This window comes from Falco biarmicus, chromosome 2 (assembly GCF_023638135.1).
Source record: "Falco biarmicus isolate bFalBia1 chromosome 2, bFalBia1.pri, whole genome shotgun sequence".
Classification (NCBI taxonomy): domain Eukaryota; kingdom Metazoa; phylum Chordata; class Aves; order Falconiformes; family Falconidae; genus Falco; species Falco biarmicus.
Window position 1 is genome coordinate 89,443,558 of NC_079289.1, and position 14,120 is coordinate 89,457,677.

Below are 14,120 nucleotides of genomic sequence, written 5' to 3' on the forward strand. Positions count from 1 at the left end.
TTCTTTCTTTTTTTTTTGGTGGGGTGGGGTGGAAGAAAAGGTACAAAAGCTGTCAGGAGGACCTGAAGTTGATATCCAGGTTATTTGTCTTCAGGATTTTAATCATAAATACACTTATGCTATATACGTAAGTTTTGGGGAAAACCTCACTAATGGCTACTGTTGCAGATGGTTTACTGTCTGGGTTTTTTTAAAGAAGGAAGGTAATTGGTCAGGTGCTTGAAGTACCTGGGTGCTGCCAATTCTGAAATCTGGTTCCTTGATCTGCCACATGTTGTTTCTGAAGGAGCTCAATAAACGGAACTGCTAGATTTTTGACCTAGAGCAACCAGATGGTGAAAGTTCAATTCAGTATCAATTTTCAGCTGTTCTGTGGGGGTGACCATTTTTTACTTCTGCTTGAAATCAAATCCGGTTATTAACTTGGTATCGAAGTCCAGATGTTTCATTGGGATTTGGGTAATCCCAAAGGTTGGAGAATGCTGCTGTGATCTTTGAGAAAGGCATACTTGCTTATTCTAAATGAGATCAGTCCTGAAAGTCTCGCTGTATTTTTCAACTGTTGGCAATATTTCCAGCTGAATGTGGTTACTAAAATAAAGACAGTCTCATTTTCTTCAATGTTTTGCCACAGCATGGGTCTCTAAATTGTGAATGGTCAGCCAAGGACAAAATCACTCTGGGTTGGAGATGGTAACATATTTCTCCAGCCCCAAACCCAACAGCATTGCACCTCCTTTATTGTAGGATGTTTGTCTTCAGTAATTGTATACAAACTACAGCTCGAACCACATCCCATCGTGGGAGAAGCAAGCTTTAATTTTCTCCAGCTGTTGTGCTGAAGAGTTGCACGGAAGTGACATGGCTTTGTGCTTTTCCATGAAGATAGGATATCTCATTTTCACTCTGTTCAGGTTCTATATTTATGTAATTCCATTTCTTTGAGTTAAATTACCCTAGCTTTACACCAGAGTAAGTGAGACTTCAGGAAAAATGCCTTTGGTGGGAATTAAAAGAGAATTATTTTTGAGAAAGTTTGTTTATTAAAAAAATTAACTTGGTGTCTTGTTACTGTTGAAGTGTTCTTTTCCTTTTGTATTTCTATACAGTTCAACTATAGGAGTTCTCTAGAGCAAACATAATCATTAGTGCTGTAATGTCAGTAATATGAGGAGTTAAATAACTTTACTGGAAGTAAATTTGTATTGAGAATGTTCTTCAAATAAATTTTAATCAACTTGCCATATCAACGGAAAAAAGTTTTAATTGCACTTTGACAATGGAAAGAAAAGGCCCGTGATATTTAATTCTCCTTTCCCCTTCCTTCCCTCTCCCTCTTGTCCTCTGTCTCCTTTCTCCAGCTGTAGGTGAATAAAAAACAAAGATACAAGCAACAGTTTCCCAAGATAAAGAGGAAAACTATCTGAATCCATTTTGATTTTGAATGTGACTAATCTGCCTTCTGCCTCAGGAAAGACTGACTGTGTGCTGCTTGGGCTTCTGGTATGGAATCTGTGAAAGGACACTACGTATCTTGGTCAGTCTTGAGACCTCATCCTCAGTTCTGCAGCAGGACTCAAGCCTGCCCATGCTTGTCCCATTGCAGGATCAACATTGCAAGTAGCAAGACTCAAAATTCCTCAGTCTCTTGTTAGTATTTATATATAAAATAAAATTCCAGTTACACAAAATGGTCATGTGTTTTTCCCTTCTGTTGTCTTTAAACTCATGTATGTGACACTTGCACAGTCTGTGAAAGGTTCTTGAGATGCTGTTGACAATGCCTGTATTTTTTAACAGTGAGGAAAAGCTTAAAGTAGCATGATGTTTTGGCTTACATTAGCTAATAGAGTTACGAATGAGAACAATTACAATGACTCTTGTGTTTTGTCCGAGTCTCCCCCTCCTTTCTATAGAAATCTTCTGCCTCATCAGTGCCAGTGGGAGGTATATAATGAAGCATCTGTGAGTTCCTGTCTAGTAGATGGATGGGAATGGAACTGTTAATGTTTGTTCTTGTTTTTGCTTGAATGCACAGCTCAATGGGAACCAGAACATTACGGTGGTGGGAACCAGCTATAGAATAACTTGACTGTTTCCTTATTCCCTGCCAGGGGAGGGGAGGAAAAAGTGAAGCGAAGGGAAATACAAAAGGATTTCCAGCATTTTGAAATCTTTGAACAATAAAACCTTTCATTATTTGTTGCCATTTCCATGAGTCTGTCTTTTGGGGCATGATGCTTCACAAGTTACTGTAATCCAAGTAGCTCGGAGCATTTAAAGCTGTGTTGGTGAGTCTTAAATGTTCCTAAATTAATTGGTGCATATGAGGCATGGGGGAAGGATGGAATTAAATGTGTGCTTGTATAATACATTAACATTCTAAAAACAGCAGGGAGAAACATCTTTGTTATGACTTGGTTAGGTATTCCAGCTGAGTGTATTCCACAAACTTTTAGAGAAAAACAGACCTTGGCCATAGGAATGCCAGTCTGTGTGGGTGTTTATAACATGGGCTAACTCTTTTTAATACAGGCATAAGGCATGTGGTTGCCTCAGGCAGAAAAACTGTATCTCCCAACATGCTCAGTGTGTGTTTTTATGATTGTTTTGGGCTGCTAAAGATGGATGTTGATTTACAAAGGCAGCAGAGTTCTTGAGTGGGGTTTGAGGGTGTTTTTGTTTGTTACTTTAAATTCACCAACATAGTTCAAATGGGCTTGGGAGGATCAAAGTAGTGTCTTTGTCAATAGTGGAAAGGAAACTTGGGAAATATTGGTCATAGCTGTAACTGCTCTGTTGCACTACTCTTGCAATATGAGTATAGATTCGTTTCTTTCCTTAAGAGTTGTTTTTCATTTACACATTCTCATATCCTAGAAAAATCATTACCATTGAGTTAAGAATACAGCTTCAGATCCCTGTATTTTTCTCAGTAATATTTGGCATATGCCATATTGGCATTTAAGAACATGATTACTTGGCAATTCAGGTATTTTCACCCCTAGACTCCACCAAGATGTGCTTTACTCACTCTTCTTTTTGATGTGGTTGTTAGCTGTTCTGTTTCTTTTTACTGCCTGTGAGAGCAAAGTGAAGTTTTTCATGTCCAGTCTGTTTCATTAGCTAATCCTCATTGAAACACAGCAGCTTTTAATCTTTGTTTACATGTGTGTGTGCACATGTTTAAAAACTCTTGGGTTATGTAAGTATCACTTAAATGCTTTTTACTTGATCATGTCTTCGTACTGCATATTTACACTGTTGCTTAAAAATGTCCCAGATGATAGACATAAAAACAGAATGCTTTTATCAAGCAGGAAATGACTGCCTTCGAGCACCTGCGTACACACATGATGAGGAGATGGTTCCAAAATGTGAGCAAGATAGTTTTAACTGAAATCCTTCCCTTTAACTGAAAATGTCTAACTGAAAAAAAAAAAAACCAAACCCAACCCACCCTGTTTTTTACAAGTGCAGGAAAAAAGAGTTTATGCTGGTGAGAGTGCAAGAGATTGTAAACATTTAAGTCACTTGGCACAGACTTTCCTAATGAGGAACAGGAGAGCAGTGACTGCTGTTCATATATATGTATGCGTACACAGATGCATGGAACTAATTTGTGCATGTATTGCCTGCATCAAAATCTGGCAAAAGATACTACAACATAACTTAAAAATGGTATATTCCTCACCCAAGTTTCACATCAACTGTTTGGTCATCCTTCCACTCGAAAGCCTTTCAGCTTGGTAACTGGAGTCTGTGCAACTGAGGAAATAGTGTTCTCATCTCAGGATCCACGGCCATGGTGGCTGTTGGTAGGTATGCTGGGGCTAGGTTGCAGTGCTCGCTCTTAAAGACACAATCTTTTAATTTCTGTAGCATGTGAAAGTTGTAGAATTTGAGATTGTCAGGTTGGCCAGTGCAGCCCTCAGTGCTGGGATGACAGTTCCTGTAGGTAGTGGGTTAATTGTCTGAGTAAAAGTGGGCAGCATAACCTCTCCTTTTGCTAGAAGGAGCATCACCAACCTGGAGTAATTCTGTTAGCCCAGGTAAAAAAGCACAATCTTGCAGCTTGAATAAAACCACAGTATTTTGCCATAAGTGTTCATTGCAAAAATCCGGTTTGGACTCAGAGCTGTAACTGCAGAAGGCCCCAGACACAGACTTGTTGGCAGACGTTGTAGCTGAGATGTTTTGGAGCATTCTTCATTGCATCCGTCACCTTTGAAAAGAGTTTAACCACAGTGCGATAAACAGTGAGATTGATATGGATGGAGTTGTGTTGTAGACCTAGAGAAAAGAACGCCCTGGGAGTTGAAGGGGCTTGCTACTGCTCTGTTTATTAGCCCTGGTAGAAAAATCATGGTGTGAGCACATTTGCTTCAGAACAAATACAAGCTCCTGCTGCATGTGGGTGGGTTGTTTGTTTGGGTTTTTTTGTTGTTGTTTTTGTTAAGGTTATTTTTGCACCTTCCCATAAATCCCAAGCTTCTTGTAAAGGCAGTTTTATCGCAGTAAACCACTACTGACAAAGAGCAGGCGTGCTGGGAGGCCTGCATGACTTCCTGCTGGATCTTCCTGGATGTAGCATCTCAAAGCAGTGTCAGCTGTTGCACCTGGATGGCCTGGCAGGTGCTAGGTCTACCCCACTGCAGAAAGTTTTTGAAAGGTACAAAAGCTTCTTGTTTACAAGGAAAACCTTTGTTAACAGTATCTTAAGGACAAAACAGAAGTTTTAGCAGAATAAAGATGTTTCTAATTGTGTAACAACCCCCTGTCCTCTTAAGCTGGACAGTTAGCTGGTTCTGGTATTGTTTGACTGTGTAGGTGTAGTGACATTGGTATATAGATGCAATTGCACCGTTTTCTCCCATTTTGTTTAAGTAAAGTTCATTACTGGTTGTCTCCGGTTAAAAACTGAAGTCTGATCTGGACTTTCATTTTATCTTTAAGTTCTTGTATTCCACCAGAATGCTGCTCTCGCGGCTGTGTTTTTCAGGCTGGTGTTCCTGGTAGCCATTGTGTTGCTGTTGAAAGCTGGAGAAATCAAAGGGGGGTTCAGGATGTCTCACAGCTGGTTACCAGTCATCTTCCTATAAAAATACCTTTCTGCATGGGAAATGGTGCTACAATGCCTGCACCAGACTAAGCTGTTGGGCTCTGAACTCCTGGAGGGTGTGTGTGGTTTGGTTTTTTTTTGTGCATTTAAAGGTCTACATATACCAACTACCATGCAAAGCCAGTCAGTCGTGGGGACTGCATCCAGCTGTGGCAGGTAAGCTGGATATGATGCTCCATCATCAGGCCCAGTTACTGAGGCATGATCTTGTCATTAGTAAGCTTTGCTGGATCTTCTGGAGGGAGGAAGATAGATCCCAGGTGACTCGCTGCTGTGTGCCCAAGAATAGCTGTGTAGCAGTTGGAGTGCTTGCACTTAAGATCTTGGAGTTTTTGTGCCCACCATGAAAACAGCAGGGGGGTGGGGGGGGTGGGGAGTAGGGCAGCTTGGTAAGGAAACTTCCTTTGTAGCTTGAATACAAACCTGCACAAGGCTCCAGAATTTAATTTGATAAGAGGCTGAAGCTAAAGGATGTGCTTTATGTGTAGCCTGAGTGTCCCGATCTTGTTCAGCAAAGCTAACCTGAAGTTCGTAAGGTAGCCCCATACAGTAACAAGATGTGTCACTTGCTATGTGGGGTTTTTTTGGCAGACTGGGCAGGTGTTGTTGCTGCAGACCTTCACCCACTTGTGTTCAGCCGTCCTTCTATGCAAGGAAGGTGGCCTGCAGCCCGGAGACCGCTGCAGGCAAACAAGGGAGTGCTGCGAGAGCACCCCATCCTGTTTCGGGGGCTTGCTCAGCGTGTATTTTAAGGTAGCAATGAGTTCAGCAACCGCATGCCTGATAAAAGAATAACCTCAAGAGGAGAACCTAATTTCTTCCATCTTTGGCTGTCACAGTGTTAAGGCCACAAGACCATACTACCTCCCGTACCAAAATCTTTTAAAATCCAGTGTTCTGCATCCAGATGCATCCGAATCTTCCCCGTCTTGACCCGAAGTACCTTCAGCCAACTCCAGGGTGCAGCACTCGTGCCACTGAAGCACTACCTGTTTCCGCGGACTGAGAATGAGCCACATCCAGCACTTGGCCAGGGGTGCTGAGGCACCCTGCGAGCCTGCTGTGCCCCTGCTCTGCAGGCAGCCGGCTTGTGAGGCAGAGGAGGAAGGAAGGGCGTCCTGAGCAGAGGTGTGCGGTGATGCTCCCTTCGTGCCAACTCACGACTTCACTACTTGGGGACATAGAAAAGCACTCTTTTTTTTTTTTTTCCCAGCAGCGAAGGGACGGAGAAGCGTGAAGCCAGAAGAGTCTTCGTGGCCGTATGCGTGCACCAGCTAAGCGTCATAGGCAGGCGGCTGTGGAGGCAGTTCTCACCACCACAGTTTAGCTTCTTTACTTTCTTTTTTTTTTTGTTAAAAATTGTATGTAGAAACACGGAGAGTTAGTGTGTCAATCCACAGCGAAAGAAAAGAGATTCTCCCCTTCCCCCCGCTTCCGTGCCCTAGATTTAAGTTCACGAAAGACCTCTCTGTAAATTTAGCAAGCTTCAGACTCACTTCCTTTTGTAAGGAGACCTGAAAAAGCCGTTTCCTGATTCGTACAGCGCTCTTGTATGTGCCCACTGAGTGCTCATTCATGAATCATAAAGGTAACCTCCGTTCAAAGCATTGCGCTGATACTTTGGCATTGTACAAAAAAAAAAAAAGTTTTGTTATTCAACACAGCACGCTGAAGTCATCTTTGCATTTACTGAGGAGCCACCAGTGGGGTTTTTGATTTTCTGTCTTAAAAGCTTCTTTTACAAAATGCCTGAATTAAAGGGGCTGGTAAAAGCACCAAAGCCAGCCCAAAGGACTGTTTACTGTCGTGTGCCAGGCTTGACCCGTTTTCCATATCCTGCCAGAGATGAGACATGGCATCAGGAGCTGTGAGTGACTCAGCCGCGGCCCCAGTCTCGGTGCCACGCAGAAAGCTTACGCAGCACCCTCGCTGGCAAGCCCGGGCAGGCTCGGGGCTCGGAGCAACCCTTCGTGCACTAAACTGGGTGAAGATGCTGAAGAAAACTCAGGGGATACCAGCAGCAAAGGACTTACTCTCCTGTCTGTGGTTTGGTGGGAGATCACCGAGGCACAGTCTGTTGTGTTTATCCTTCTGTGCTTGCCTCCAGGTTCATGTGACAATAAAAATGAGCCATTTCTGGCTGACGGGAGAAGGAAATGTGCATCTGCTCGGCTCTCCCCCATCTCTGCCAAAAGAGAGCATGAGCCAAGTTATACATAATATTGGAGTCGTCTGCTGTTTAGCAGCCTTTGCACAGAGTCCAACTGTACAAGGGCAGGGCCCTGGGGCCAAACAACCTTTGGCTGTACTTTTGCCCTGATGGAGTAAGATCAGTATGATCTATCCTTGTACATGAGAGCAAAATGCACAGATGCTAAAATCAGCAACCATGTATAACCAAGAAGAAAACAGTAAAGGGGAAGAAGTCTTAGCTTGTAGAAAAAAGAGGTAACTCAGCATAAATGTGAGCACATCCTCATCTACTACCACAGCCCTTCTCAAACTCTTTATAAAAAGCCAGATATTTACTGCTTGCTTTTTAGCATTACTGTTTTTATGCTATTTTCCTATTCGTGGATGAGGCTAGCCTGCTAAGGAGACAGTCTTGTTTGAGGAATGTTAGAGGACAGTGGTGTAAAACCACCCTCAGCCCTGGGCTAGCCAGTGACTCACACCCAAAAGTAACAGAACTATGGGAGCAAAAAAAACCCAAGTGATTTTAGGTTCCTAGTGGGTAAGCTAAGGTGTAACATAGATGTGCAAAACTTGTTATGTACCTCAGGCCACAAGCCTCTGAGCTAAGGATGTACTGTGCTCGGAGCCTGATTTTTGTCCTGGAAGGCTACAGGGTTAATTACCATGAATAAACTCATAGCCATCAGTCATAAGCAAACTGCCATAACTAAATTCATAACCGTTAAGGAGATGTGAAGTGGTAATTTTAATTAGTAATCCTGTGGGATTTCCCATATGTTTGTGTTTTCCTTGCAGAGTGAAAGGCATGAGGGGAGCAGTTTTATTTGCACATGAGTTCTTCCCTCTTCCCCTGCAGCTGAAAAACTGCTCTGCCTGCGGGAAGGCTGAGGAGCATCGTGTGAACCACCCAGCTCACTTCCAGCCCTGGAGGGATGCTCCTGGAGCATGGGAGACCTCAACACAGTCCCTTCCAACTGGGAAAGAGGGACCGTGTCTGCATGAACTCAGTGCTGGGGTCCCTAGGCAGAAGATCCTGTAACTTTTCCAACTTGATTGTTGACTTAATTCTCTGCACCAATTTGTTTCTTCTCACTTATTCTTCTCTTTCTGCGACCCTTCTCTCTGGTGGACTTTCCTGGCTTTGCCCAGAGCATCTCCTTGGCCTGGGGGTGCTGCTGAGGTCTTCCCAACTTTTTTTCTTTCACACTGGTAGTTTTTTTGAGGAATTCCGACACCTCATCACCCCTGCTTTCAAGGTTTCTTGTTTATGGATTTCTCAAGCTCCTTCCTATGTATGGTTACCACGAGCAGTTCTTATCACTGATTCTGAGACAGTGTTTCCTTAAAACCTGGTCAATTACTATTTTGAGAGCTGGAAAACAATAAGCTCACTCTTTTTTAAAAATATAATTTATTTTAAGCATCAAGGATTTAAGCCAGGTTAATTTTTAGTGGTGGCAGCTCTGCTAGCCCCATGGCCTCATCTGACCCAGTATGGGAAGGGCCTTGGCCCTGCGCTGGCATGTCTGGAGGACTCCTGGTGCCCCCGGAGCTGTTATTCCTAAACACGTGGTGTGTGGGGCCGTGGCACATGACCCAGTGCTGACGTGGGTGCATGCAGGTTGTGTCCCTACGCTGGTGCAGCAGCAGCCCCTCCTCCCTTATGGGAGAGGCTGTAGGTGCGGGTGTCAGCATCAGCATCCTGGCATCAGCAGCTTTGCAGCCCTTCTGGCACCCTGCAGCCAAAACCATCTGAAAGGGTGCTGTAGCATGCCTTGCATAAAAGGGACGCGTTTGAAGGATATGAGTGTTTATTTATGCAGAGATTGGCATTGCATTTGTTTTTCTAATGCTCGGTTTCCTGCACATGTGAAGGCAGTTATGGGGAACAGCTGTCCCGACTGGGGGGACGTGGTGGAACCCTCAGGCAGGTGAACTCCTCAGACCCGACCTTCCCTCTCTGCTGAGTAGGGGACAAGGACTGACAAGCCAGAGAAAAAAGAAACGTCAGAGCAAGAGAGAGCACACAGTTGTGTGCTGTGATTGGAAAGGACACAGTGAAAGCATGCAAAGAAACTATGGCAGATTTTTTTTATTGCATACTCTCCATTATTGACTTTCTACCTGCACTAGTAAGGATTAGTTTCCTACCTCTTCTTTCTCCCCTTTCCCTTTCCCTCCTCAGCAGTACAGTTGGAGGGGGGCCAAACTCCTTCCCTGGTTAAAGCTGAAGGGGTATTTTTGTGAGTGACTTGCAGCCATGTAAGAGGAAAACTTGTGGTTCCTCAGGATGCACAAGGCTGGAGGTAGGCAGGCCCCCAACGATGCAGTCTTCCCAGCCCTGATTTCACTCAAGGTGCCACAGTAGCACCGTAGGTCTTGTTATAATCACTTTTTCCTGATGTACCCTTGTATTAGCATTATTTATTTTGTGTTAGTGAATATCAGAAGCTGAGCGCTAATTTGTGTGCACAGGAGAAGCCCTGCCTGCTAATAAATGTCCTAGTAGAGTTTTCTCCCCTCCTTAGGTGGGATTTATTTTTTTCAGCAGTACGTTCATAACAGATATGAGAATTAGATTAGATCAAATTATTAGATTAGATTGAAAAACAACACTGAAATGCATATTTCATAGTAAGTTTTCTTTTGATTGCTCTAGGTAATATATTCTTGAAACATTTTGACTTCAGGAAAAGGAAATTAATAAGAGATTTTTAAAAAATTCATAGAGAACAACCTGCTTGTAGCAAGGCATACAGAAGAGCTGCTTGCTTCTCCTGGGATGGAGATTTAGCCATCGATTTATTCGCCTGTTTTCTTTTTTTTTTTTTCTTTTTCTAAGACAAATTAGGAAGAGACAAGCAAAATTGTGCTTATAACGAAGAAGAAGCTATCTGGGCCTCTCCAAGCATGCCTGTGCAATTACAGTTCTCTAATTCTCTTTATAGATTTACAAGCCTGAGCCACGCATTATCTTACTGAGAACAAAAGTAGACATCCTGAAGTAATATATCCCAGTCCAGTGGTGGTTTTAGATTAATAAATGTTATTAAACACTTTACTGAAAAGTGCATCAGGTGGTTTTCCTAGTATATGCTTGAAGGTTACAGCTGCATCTCGTAACCTCTTAGCTGCCACAGCAGAGGTGAGGATTTCCTGCTGAGCACCAAGTTACCTGGGCATTATTTAGCATTTAGTTCAGATGAGTCAGTGAAATGAGGGGTTGTCACAAGGCAGGAAAGGACAGCTAAAACTGAATGTCGTGGAGCATCTGACTAAAAAGACACCAGTAGGTGCTGGGTGCCTGACCGGTATTTTCAGGGCTCACTTGCAGGAAGCTGGTATTGCAGGCAGTGCTAATGCAAACCTGCAGCATCAGGCTCTGCTGAGGCCTCTCTTGAGGTGATACCCCAAGGAAGGTGGTCCTGAGGTGACGCTGAGGCCCTGCATGCTGCATGTCAGGGTAATGTGGGTGGCCCAGGGGCTTGTCATAGGCCCCCCTGCCCTTTTTCCAAAATGAAAGGCAAGAAAAAAAGTCCAAATGGTGCTCAGCCACCCCCTGTCTTCCAGGAAAAGAGGGGAGACGGCCTCACTGTAAGCAAACAGAATTGCACTGGAGATGTGGCTTGGCCCTTAGTCAGCCCCACTGCAGGGCTCAGCGGGATGTGGGGTCTCCTCCCACACCAAAAACCCCTGTAACACCCCCAGTGAGGCAGCCAGCAGGTACTGCCTGGGGCCAGGGTGCTCTGGGGCTGATGGCCTTTGCTGCAGGGGCCAGCTCCTCGCCCCACTGGGACACAGCAGGGGACACGGCAGAGCTGCTGGGTGGAGCACGTCTTCCTTGGCTGGGTGAAGGACACACAAAAGCTGGCATTTTGTTGCAATGGGCAGCAATTCCCAAAACAGAGGTTATAGCATGCACTGTTACTGGTGGTTGTAAAAGTCTCTTATTTAAAGCTCTAATTGTAGCTGCTTGTCTCAAGTACAAAACAATTAGAATAAATTACTTTATATGTAAATGCAGTGTTTGATGTCTTCAACACACTTTCTGTAGTCTTCCTTGTGATATGAAATAGAATAGGATAGACTGTTTCAGTTGGAAGGGACCTACAAGGATCATCTGGTCCAACTGCCTGACCACTTTAGGGCTGACCAAAAGTTAAAGCACTGTCCAAATGCCTCATAAACACTGACAGGCACGGGGCATCGACCTCTTCTCTAGGAAGCCTGTTGCAGTGTTTGACCACGCTATCTGTAAAGGAACGCTTCCTAATGCCCAGTCTAAACCTCCCCTGGCACAGCTTTGAACTGTTCCCACATGTCCTATCACTGGGTGACAGGGAGAAGTGATCAGCACTTTCCCCTCTGCTTCCTCTTCTCAGAAAGCTGCAGAGAGCAATGAGGTCAGCCCTCAGGTTCCTTTTCTCCAAAGCAGACAAAGCCATGATCCTTAGGTGCTCCTCATAAAACATGTCTTCCAGCCCTCTGACCAGCTTTGTTGACCTCCTCTGGACGCATTCAAGGACCTCAGCATCCTTCTTAAATGGTCCCAGAAGTGCGCACAGTACTCAAGGTGAGGCCGCGCCAAGGCTGAATACAGCGGGACAGTCACCTGTGTTGACGGGCTGGTTGTGCTGTGTTTGATGCCCCTCAGGATGCGGTTTGCCCTCCTGTCTGCCAGGACACATTGCTCACTCCTGCCGAGCCTGCTGCCGACCAGCATCCCCAGATCCCTTCTGCAGGACTGCTCTCCAGCTGCTCCTCTCCCAGTTTATATCTGTGCCCAGCATTACTCTGTCCCAGGTGCAGAATCTGGCATTTTGACTTGTTAAATTTCATCCCATTAATCATTGCCCAGTGCTCCAAGCTACCCAGATCCCTCTGCAAGGCACCTTGCCCCTTAAGAGAGTCTACAGCACACCACAGCTTGCTAATGGTGCATTCAACTCCCGCATCCAGATTGTAGATAAATATATTGAACAGAACTGGCCGAGGATTGTGCCCTGAGGAGCACCCTCCTGAGCACCCCCGGCCCCACACACTGCAGGGCCCTGCCCGCCATGAGCGTGCGAGCCGGGCCGCTGCCAGCTGCCTGGCTGAAGCGCTGGCCGGGTCTGCAGGGTTGTGGTAAAAGAGGCTCTCTGGAAAAAATATTCACCTTTCATGCCAGCCATGTTGCAGAAAGCTGTTTTTGGTAATGCCAGCTGTTTCACTGCAGGGTGCTGTATTTCTTAGGTTATAAAACTCAGTGTATGTTTTAGCCGGCAGCCTGCGGTATCTCTGGGGACCCTGTGTTACCCGAGTGCGTGTCCATGACCCCACAAGACAACGTTTGCGTATTGTGTTCAAGTCTGAAAGTCTCTTCAGTCGAGACACTTCCTTGTCTGAAGGAGAAGCGTGAGCTTCCTCTCCCTGGATGTGAAATGGCCGCCGAGGGCCCCCGCAGTGGCAGTGGAGCAGACCGGCTGCCGGCCCTCCCTGCCCTCGGCACGCCTGGGCCTCCCCGCCAGCCCGGCCGGTGCCCAAGCGCCTGAGCAGAGACAAACCCACACAGGCTCCCTCGTCTCCCTACACTCACCTCAGCGGGTTTCTCTTCCGTCATGCTCCCACCGCGGACCATGGCAAGCCCACCGCCATAACTCTGGCCTGCACATCTCGGCAGGCACTAAATCGCACCCGCCACAGCTCATCCCTTCTGCAGAGAAGCTGTCTCAGGTGAAACCGGGCTCTGTCCAAACACTGTTTGCCATGTCATGAGACTGCTGGGGCTCAGCCTCACACAAAAGGGACGTTGTTTCAGCTGTGCTTGGCGGTGACACGTGTCTGCACGGTGTGTCAGCAGGCGCTGGACCTGCAGAAGACATTCCACAGGCTTCGGCTGGGCAGGTTTTGCTGGCTGCAGTGACACCACGCTATGAGACTGATGCTTGGAGCTGTCTGTGACCATTTCCCCGGGCAGCTGGCTCTCCCACGGTGCCCTTGGCGGGGACCTTCCGCACAGGGCTCGTGCTTGTGCACCAAGGAGTTGAGGGCTTCCAACATCTCACGGCCACTTCCATGCCCTCCATCCTGCACCGGCTCCCAGGGGAGCTCCTCTGGAACACATACTGCAGTGCCTGTGGTAGGTTTGGGGTGGGGGCTGCAGGTGCTGTTTGGAGCTCTGTAAAGTAAGACCACCATGGCTGAACTTACAAAAGGTCATGAAGCAGCAGGACCAGCTGCAAGTGCCACTTTCCCCATAGTGCTGGGCCTATGAAGCGCGCGGGGCCACCCAGCCAGCGGTGGGGCTGGGGCTGTACCCCAGCAAGCAGTGAGGGCTGGCCCAGCACAGCTCAAGGGATACTTGGTTTCCAGCCCTTTTGTGCAAGCTGCACATGGCTTTAGGTGGATCTATATTTGATCTATGTTCTTCACCCCTGCAAACAGGAGCACCTGATGCTTTATATTTTAAATGAAAGGACGATCAAATTCTTGGATCCTAAAGGCTCAACAGCTTCTCTAAGAAAGAACAGGAGATGATGTCACGTCCTCCTCTACACCACACAAACCCTTCTCACTTTTAGATCTGTGTAAAGAGGACCTTTGGCTTTTGCAGTCCTGTGCTTATTCCAGAAAATACCCTAGCCGAGAAGCCAGACGTAAGTGTGTGCAAGGCAAGCCCCAGCTGTGTGAACTGTGCTGGAGAGGCACATGGCTATGGATGGGCAGAGACAAACCTGATCCTGCTTGGGAGTGAAGCAGGCATATCTGAGTATGTTGAACTGCAGGGATGAAAAGGGCTCTTTGGCTTTTAGCAGCAGAA

At 46.0% G+C, this 14,120-nt stretch overlaps 1 protein-coding gene across 3 annotated transcripts in view; it reads left to right on the forward strand.

The window, feature by feature from the left end:
- The window catches only part of APOO (apolipoprotein O), a 32,588-nt gene extending 30,897 nt beyond the window's left edge, over positions 1–1,691 (forward strand). For all 3 annotated transcript variants that reach the window (XM_056328112.1, XM_056328113.1, XM_056328111.1), the window contains exon 9: positions 1,362–1,691. The gene's annotated coding sequence lies outside the window, so the exon portion shown is untranslated. The remainder of the gene's footprint in view (positions 1–1,361) is intronic.
- The last annotated feature ends 12,429 nt before the right edge of the window (positions 1,692–14,120 follow it).